This window comes from Rhinopithecus bieti, unplaced genomic scaffold, assembly GCF_001698545.2.
Source record: "Rhinopithecus bieti isolate Rb0 unplaced genomic scaffold, ASM169854v2 scaffold_22357, whole genome shotgun sequence".
Classification (NCBI taxonomy): domain Eukaryota; kingdom Metazoa; phylum Chordata; class Mammalia; order Primates; family Cercopithecidae; genus Rhinopithecus; species Rhinopithecus bieti.
Genome location: NW_016810344.1, coordinates 58,200 through 67,641, shown reverse-complemented (window position 1 = coordinate 67,641; position 9,442 = coordinate 58,200).

Genomic DNA, 9,442 nt, shown 5'->3' with positions numbered 1-9,442 from the left:
GGGCACAAAAAATTTTCAAGGAGAAAAATTGATAAATGGGCCTTATTGAAATTAAAAGCTTTGGTCTACAAAAGGCACCATGAAGGGAAAATGAAAGGGCAAGTTGGAGACCAGGAGAAAATATACACAGGTATCTGGCAAAGTAATGGTATGCAAATTTAAAAAGAACCCTGGAAGATCAATAAGAAGAAGACAACATAACTTGATCAAAATGGGCAGAAAAGTTTGAGCAGACACTTCCCAAAACAACCAATAAACACATGAAAAGATGCACTGCAGCATTACGTATCAGAGAAATGTGACAGCCCCTCAGACCACAAGGATGCCTGAACTTAAAGATCGACAGTTCTGAATTTTTGTAAGAATCGGGAGCAACTAGAAGTCTTGTACAATGTTAGTGGAAATTCAAGATTAATACTGTCACTTCGAAAAACAGTTTGGAAGTTTCTTATGAATTTAAATATATACTTACTATACGAACCAGAAATTTCCATATCAAGTTAAAAAGCTGCACAGCAAAGGAAATGACAAAGTGAAGAGACAGCCCACAGAATGGGAGAAAATATTTGCAAACTACTCATCTGATCAATAACCAGAATGTATGCAAAGCTCAAACAACTAAATAGGAAGAAATCTAATAATATAATTAAAAATGGCCAAAATATCTGAATAGCCACTTCTCAAAAGAGGTCATACAAATGACACATAGGCATGTGAAAAGGTGCTCAACATGATTGACTATCAGAGATATGCAAATCAAAACTACAATGGGATATCATGTCAACCTGGTTAAAATGGCTTTTATCCAAAAGAAAGGCGATAAAAAATGCTGGCGAGGATGTGGAGAAAAGCAAACCCTTATACACTGTTGGTGGGAATGTAGATTAATACAGCCACTAGGATGAACAGTATGGAGGTTCCCCAAACAACTGAAAATAGAGCTACCTATGATCCAGCAATCCTACTGGTAAGTAAATACCCAAAAGAAAGGAAATTAGTATATCAAAGAGATATCTGCACTCTCAAGTTTATTTCAACACAGTTCACAATAGCCAAGATTTGAAATCACTCTAACTGTTCACCAGTAGACAAATGGATAAAGAAACTGTGGTACATATATACAATGGAGTACTATTCAGCCATAAAAAGAGAATAAGATCCAGTCATTTGCAACAACATGGATGGAATTGGATGACATAATGTTAAATGAAATAAAAAAGGCACAGAAACACAAATTTTGCATGTTCTTACTCATTTATGGGAGCTAAAAATTAAAAATATTGAACTTATGGAGATAGAGGGTGAAATGATGGTCACCAGAGCCAGGAAAAGGTTGTGGGGGTTGAGGGGTAGGAAACGGGGATGGTTAATGGGTACCAAAGTATAGTTAAATACAATGAATAAGATGTGGTATTAATAGGTTGGCCAGTCAATGATAATTTTTAGTATATTTAAAAATAAGCAAATGTGTATAATTGGAATGTTCATATCACAAAGAAATGATAAATGCTTGAGTGATGGATACCTTATTTACCTGATGTGATTATTACACATTGTATGCCTGTATCAAAACACCTTGTGTACTCCGTAAATATATACACCTACTATGCACCCATAAAAATTTTAAAAACCCAGAAATTCCACTCCTAGGTATTTATTTACTCAAGAGGAATAAAAACGCCTGTGTTCACAAGGACTTATAAACAAATATTTATAACAATTTTAGTAGCCTCAAACTGGGGAAAAACCCCAAACAGTAGAATGGATAAGCAAATTGTGATATAGCTGCAGAATGGAACACTACCCAACACTAAAGCAGGAGAGATTACAGATACACATGACAAGGAGAATGGAGCTCAGAAACATTATGATGAGTGAAAGGAGCCCACACAAGAGATGACAGTCATGGTGATATAGTTTGGCTGTGTCCCCACCCAAATCTCATCTTGAATTCCCATGTGTTGTGGGAGGGACCCAGTGGAGGGTAATGGAATCATGGGGGCAGATCTTTCCTGTGCTGTTCTTATGATAGTGAATAAACCGCATGAGATGTGATGGTGTTATAAGGGGGAGTTCCCCTGCACAAGCGCTCTCTTTGCCTGCTGCCATCCACGTAAGATGTCACTTGCTCCTCCTTGCCTCCCACCATGATTGTGAGGCGTCCCCAGCGACTTGGAACCGTAAGTCCATTAAATCTGTTTTTTTTGTAAATTGCCCAGTCTTGGGTATGTCTTTATCAGCAGCGTGAAAATGGATTAATACACAAGGGATGCTCGATGACAGTGATGCATTCTCAGAAACACATCATTATGGGATTTTGCCATTGTGTGAACATCATCGAGTGTACTTACACGAACCTAAATGCTATAGCCTACTAAACACCTGGGCTCTATAGCATAGTCCACTGCTCCTAGGCTACCATGTTTTATTTCCTAGCATGTGACTATACTGAATACTGCAGGCAACTGTAACACAGTAATATTTGTATATCCAAACATAGCTAAATATAGAAAGGGTAGAGTAAAAATACAGCATAAAAGTAGTGCACCTCTGCAGGGTATCTACCATGAATGAAGCTTGCAGGTCTGAAAGTTGCTCTGGATGAGCTAGTGAGTGAGTGGTGAGTGAATGTGAAGTCCCAGGACATCACTGTACACTATTACAGATTTTATAAACACTATACCCTTAGGCTACACTAAATGTATTTAAAATCTTTTTTCTTCCTTCAATAATAAATGAATCTTAGCTTTTTTATGTTATCAAGTTTAATTTTTTTGACGTTTTGAGTTTTTTATAAATAATTAGCTTAAGACACAAACACATTGTACAGCTGTACAAAAATATTTTCTTTCTTTATATCCTTATCCTATAAGGTTTTTTCTTTTTTTTTTTAATTTTAAATTAGAAAAAAATTAAAATGAAGACACACACACATTAGCCCACACCTACCTGGGGTCAGAATTATCAATATCACTGTGTTCCACCTCCGCATCTTGTCCTACCAGATGGTCTTCTGGGGCAACCACGCACATGGAGCTGTCATGGGAGAAACCGCCCCCACTATCCAATTACCTCCGCCTATCTGGTCCTGACTTTAACACGGAGGGATTATGGGGATCATAATTCAAGATGACATTTTGGGTGGGGATACAGCCAAATTGTATCATCGATGTTATCCTCTCAGAACTCAAGAGAGGGGTGAGGGCTGGGAGAGGGCCAGTGGATGAGCGCATCTGAAGGGGCCAGTAGAAGCAGTTGACCTTTTGGAGAAGGAGGCAGGAAAGGCTGGGGAGGTAGGTGGCCTGGGAGGCCCAGAGGGTTGGGGGAGAACGTGGGGATGGAGTGACAGTTGGGCATCCCGAGGTAGGGACTGGAAAAGGAGACCTAGGGAGTTCCAGATGTACCCACCTTTCTCTTTGTGACTTAATGCTGGTTGCATGACCTGTAGGTCACATTGCAGGGGATTTGGTGTACAGTATGAGCTCTGTGGTTCCCTGCTTTGAGAAAAGGGATCCTCCTTACCAACTTTCTATGTGATTGTGGTAAGGGTAATAATAAAGAGAGCTCTCCACTGCCCACCACAAGGGCAGTCAGAGGACCCCCATTGGCCAGAGTGTGTCACACATTGGACGTGCTTATTTGGGATCAGCACGTGGAAAACAGGGCCAATCAGGATCTATTGTTAGGAAACTGAGTGCTGGGAGAGGAAATGTCTCTCCTTCTGCATGTGCTCCAAGGACTCTGAGCTTGGACCTGCTGAGCACCATAGCTGTCTCCTGGGGAGCCTGTGTCTGAAGCTGAAGCCCAGGAGAGCCCTGCAGAGGCCAGAGACGGGGAGGGAAAACTGAGGACCTTGCTTGAACTCCTGGATCCAACCTCACTTCAAAGTCATGGTCACGGATTTCCCAGTTAGAGAGCTCACTTTGAGAGGTGGGGTCTCTGTCCCATCCCCTGGAATCTAGGTGAGCTCTATGAATTCTCTGACCCATAGAGTGAGGGACATGGTGCTGTATCTGCTTCTAAGCTCAGGGCTAAGAGGCTGTCAGCTTCCACTTCCTGCCTTTCTGATCCAGATGCCATGCAGTGAGAAGCCCAATCCACATGGAGGAGCCGTGCCTAGGCCTACAGACCACAACCTTCGCTTGGTTCCCAGCTGCCAGCTATGTGAGGAAGCCACTTGGGATGTCCAGCCCTGTCAGGCCTTTGGATGACTCAGACGCCATCTGACTAACCCAGGGAGAGACCCCACACAACACCTCCCTGCCTTAGCCAAGCCAACTCCCTCAACTGTGAAAGATAGTGACAAATTATTGTTTTAAGCCACTAGGTTTTGAGGTTGTTTATTATGCATTATTTAAAAATAATTAAAATTATTTCAAAAACTGTTTATTGTGACTGATATGGATGCTTAAGGTCCTAGCATAAATGTGTCCTCACTTGATTTAGATGTCAAAATAGGAATCTGCACCTTGAATCTCATCATAGAGCTCCATGAAGCTTTGGGTAGCCTCAAGAATTTTAGAGTGCAGGAGCTTAAATTCAAGTAACTCTGGCAGAACACTGATGACCTCCCTCCTCCGGCTGTATCATGCACAGCCCGCTTCAGCTAAGGGGACAGAAGGAGGGAGCCAGCATTTCTCTGAGGACCAATTCTAAACACCTTGGGATCAATAAGATGCTTTCTGAGCATTGCTTTACGCCTATGCTAAGAAGCTGGGGCAAGAGTAGCTTTTTTTTTTTTTAATAGGATATTTTATGTAAATTTTTATTCAAGTGAACAGACATATACAAAAATATACAAATTATAAGTATATGGTTCGATTAATCTTTGCCAAGGGAACCATGTCACCAGCACTCAGATTAAAGAATTGAACACTGTAAGCACCCAAGAAACCTACTTGCACCCTGTGTTGGTCATGCTCCCCCAACAGTGATAGTCACCTCATTCTCCAGAGGCCTTAGGCATTGCCTCAGGATCGTGGTGAAAGCTTCTCTGGGTGGGGCTGCTTGGGGACCAGCCATCCTGCGGTGGGCCCATGATAAGCACCTGTGGCACCACACCTCTGGCCAGCAGGCCTGCTGGGAACACCTGTAGGAAGACCTTGGCAGGATCATTGGCCCTTGAGTCAGCTGCTTGCTCAACTTCATGACCAGAGCTAAAGGTAAATGCAAATACTGTGGCCATGCCATGCTTAGGACTCGAGCATGGTGCAGCCTCTCTGTAGGCCAGGGGAGGACCATTAATATGGCTCCCTGCCAAGGGTCTCAGGGATTCTGAATGGCACAGTCTCTGCAGACCTTGCACTGTGTGGCTTCAGGTCATCCAGGAGAACTAAAATGTGTGGGCCCTGAGGGTGCCTTTGGGTGCTCATAGCCTCATTAAGGAGATGGAGAGGTGAGCAGATGTCACATATGCCAGGACAGTGGAAGCATCAAGAAAGGAGAAAGGATGGGGAGGATATCATCCCAAAGGGATGGGAAAGGGCCTGGTATGTCTGGAAAGTGAAGAAGGCCAGAGTGACTGGAACAAAAGACACCTGGCCAGAGAGCTGGGAGATGAGGGCAGGCAAGGAGGAAGGGGATTTCCAGGCAAGGCTGAAGCCTGGATTTACCCAGAAGGCAATGAAAAGCCACCAGATACTTTAGGGGACCCATGGTGTTGTAAAATGAAGAATTTGGGCTTTGCCTCAGGTTCCTGGAAGGGAGCTTCTGCACCCTTGGCATTTTCAGGGTGGCAGGGGTGTCTTTGCTATTCCTCGTGGGTCCCTGGGCCACACCGGAGTTTATGCTGACCAGGTGATTCATGGTGGGACTCCATAGTTTCAGGATGCAGGCTGGCCAACCCTGGAAAGACCAGCCATGTGAATAGAGGGTCAGGACTTTGAGCCACATGATATCGGCCTGACCTCTGGGGAGAAAGCGGGTATCAGAATTGGGTACAAATGTGTAAGCAATGATTTCATCAGTCATGCCTACATAACAAAACCCAAATAAAAACTCTGGACATTGTAGCTCAGTGGAGCCACCCTGGTTGGTAATCGTATAACCACATTCTGGGAGGCTTCGCATTTGGGAATCTTCCCAAAACTCTCCCTGTGCATCTTTTCATTTAGCTTGTCCTGACTTGTACCAATCAAGAAAATCAGAATTGTAAGTACAGAGGTTGGTGAGGCATTCTAGTGAATTATTTATTCAACCTGAAGCCCTGAGTGGGAGCCTCTATCTTGGTAGCCAGTGATCAGAAGTGTGGGTGCACTGGGAAAGCAGCTGGTGTCCTGCAGGGCCCTAAGCCTGTGGCATCTGTGCTAACATCCGGTGGTTACTGTCAAGCCTTTCTTTACTCCGTCAGGTCTGTGCTTCAGATGCACTGCTCTGTGGAGTGGGGAGGGGACCTGGAATGCATTTCAGCTCATGGGGCTCATGATTTGAACTCAGGCCTAATATGTTAATGAGCAGACACCTGGCCAAGCCCTGGGGGACCTCAAAAAACCAAGAGAGGGGAAGCATCAAGAATGTGATGAGAGAGTTTGCGGCCATGGGAGTGTCACCTTTGCCTCCTCTTCTCCCTGTGCCTGGAAAGGCTGGCCTGTCTGGCTGCCCAGAATAGATGGGGAGAGGTTTAATTGAATCACCTACTGTGTTGGGTAAAGTAAACTGTCGTCATTGCAAATATAATCAAGACTGTATTTTAACAATAAAAAATGTGATTATAATGACATATTTATTAGCTCCTTTCACCTGGGTGGATCTGAGGACATTTCAGAACATAAGTGATTGGAATTGCTTGGCCTACCTCACACACTTACACACACATACACACACACACTCACAGAGACACACACAGTCCTGTGCATGCACACAAGTGTGTACATACCCACACACATTTCCACTCGCATGTGTGTGTGCACACTCACATACACAAACACAGAGACACATGCTTACAGGGCATCTGGCACTCCGGCCGGCTCTGACACACAGCCCCTCCTGAGAGTGGGCAGTAAGCATTGGGGGGACATCTAGATCCTCCCTGGGGAAGCTGGAAGGCTGACCACCTGGCGAGCAGCAGGGCCCACTCACTGGAGCCCCTGCCTGGATGAGCTGGCTTTGCTCAGCTCCAGCTGCGTTTCCCTCTGTAGACTGTGGGATTGGAAAGCCCTCATCACATGATGTAACTCTCACAAGGCTGTAATCTTCTTCCCTGTCCAGGTCCCAGAGGCTTCAGGCTCTTTGTGGAGTCACCTGCTTGGGCAGCCACGGTTCTGTGGGGCTGCTTGTCAGATAGTGCAAAGGCTGAGGTCAGTCAGACTTGGGTTTGACTGCTGACTCCATCTCTTACCTGCTGTGTGGCTGTAAGCAAATGCTTATTCTCGCTGGGACTCAGTTTCATCATCTACAAAGTGAAATGTGTTCATACTTCCCTTATGGTCAGTGAGGATGGAATGGGGTAACATTCTGCATCCTGCCTGGCACCACAGGCATATGAGGTGTTCCATAAGTGAATGTTTGATTGTGTCAGACAAGAAAGCTGCCTGCCCTCCTCCTCCTCGGCCCTGTGCAGCCGCTGGGGTGGATGAGAAAGCCCATGTTTCCTGAATACCTGTTGGCACCAGGCACTTCTTTGGCTGCTGTCTGAATGTCTGTCTTAGGTTCCAACTCAGGTCTCTTGGACCAGTCCCCTGGTGTGGGGTAGGGATGCCTGGAACGGCTCTAGCGGCAAGGCCATATCTTGCCAGGTTGCCGGGATGAGCTGAGCATTGTGTCCATGGTGGGTGTCTGAAGGAAATAATGTACACAGTGGTCCATTTCCAAGACCAAGTGCCTTGAATCGGCTTAGGTCAGCAAACTATAGAAGAAAGAGGACACACTAGGCCCCTGCTTGGATAGCTGATGCCTGCTTGTCGGCCTCCTCCTTCCTCCTTCTTCCCCACCCCCTTAGTTGCCCTCACCCGAACCAAAGAAGTTTAAGTTAAAAGTTTACTAGTCTGCAGAATAGCTTGATTTGTCTGTTCTTGTCAGCCTGCCTCGCTACTTAGGTCATAAGTCAAATACTCGAAGAGCCCCTGGGCTGATTAGGATTGCAATGCATTGTGAGCTGCAGCAAAACACAGCAAGACAACCCTAAAAAAAAACACCTAAAGCCCCTGCCTAACAATCAATTGGCAATATCTGGGAAGATTGTGATCCCACAGTACTCCGTCTATGAGCAACTTGGGGAGGGACCCACAGTACTCCGTCTATGAGCAACTAGGGATAAACTGCTTGTCGAAGCTTCTGGGTGTGCCTGTCCCTCAGACACCCCATCTTGCAAGACCATCATTAAAAGTTTCACTTTCGCTGCTCTCCAGGTCTCTGAGTCCATTCTTTGGGTTTGGATGGGTAAGTTTGTTTCTCACATGTACAAGCCAGAGGTCCATGGGTGACAATCGGGGACCAAGGAGCTTTGTCCATGGGGCCGTAATGGAATGACAGGGCAGAGGTTATCCGACTCTGAGGGCTGGAGGAAGATATGGTTTCTACCTCTTGTCTCATTTCCTACTCATTTAGCCTTCGGAGGCAGGCGCTGCCACTATCCCATGGAGGAGTCTGACACTGTGGGTGGGGAAGGCTGCAGTTACCCTGTGAGTAGCCGGGCTGGACTCCACCCTTGCTCCCTCCTACAATCGACCTCCTGCTCCTCCCAACAACCTTCCTGAAGGAGGCAGTAACCACTGTGCCCTTGCAGCCTCCCTGGCAACCGACTTCTGAATCATCCCACTGCAGAGATCTCATTACTGCAGCGAGTGTGGCTCCAGCCTCCCCTCCCTTGGCTGCTAATGAGCGCCCTAATTTGATTGCCTCCAAATGAATGTGATGCAAAATTAAAAGATGCCAGAAGACATGACCATAAATCCAGTGAGTTGGCTTCAATTTATTATGTTTGAATTCAATTAGATTTCTCCCCCGATCTTTTCCGAATATTTATCTAACTGCTGACTACAGAGCGATAACTGGAAGGGTCTATTATCGTTTAATTCCAGCCTCCTCCATTCAGCTTGGGCTCTGGCAGTACCGTTGGATGGAAAATCTCAGCCTGGATGTGGGGAGGTCAAGGGAGTTCAAGGTCAGCTGCTAAGCCTTCTGCCAGTCAGCCAGCATATTTCCTGTTGGTGAAGAGACTCAAAGCAATATACTCGATTAAAATGTTTTAAAAATGATTTTTAGTGCATAAACACTTCAAGAGACTCCACAGAAGGGAGTGTTGGTGTCAAGGCCTTTGTTGTGTGACAGGCAGCCAGGGGTATGGGGATCTAGGGTCTGGGCTCAGCCTGGCCACAAATTTGTGTGACTCGGGAAAATCACTAACCTTTTCCAGCCTTGGCTTCTCCATTTGCAAAATGAAGAAGTTGGACTCTGGGAACTGTTTTCAGTGACTCTGGATTCTGCACTGCTACTCTCCTTTTAA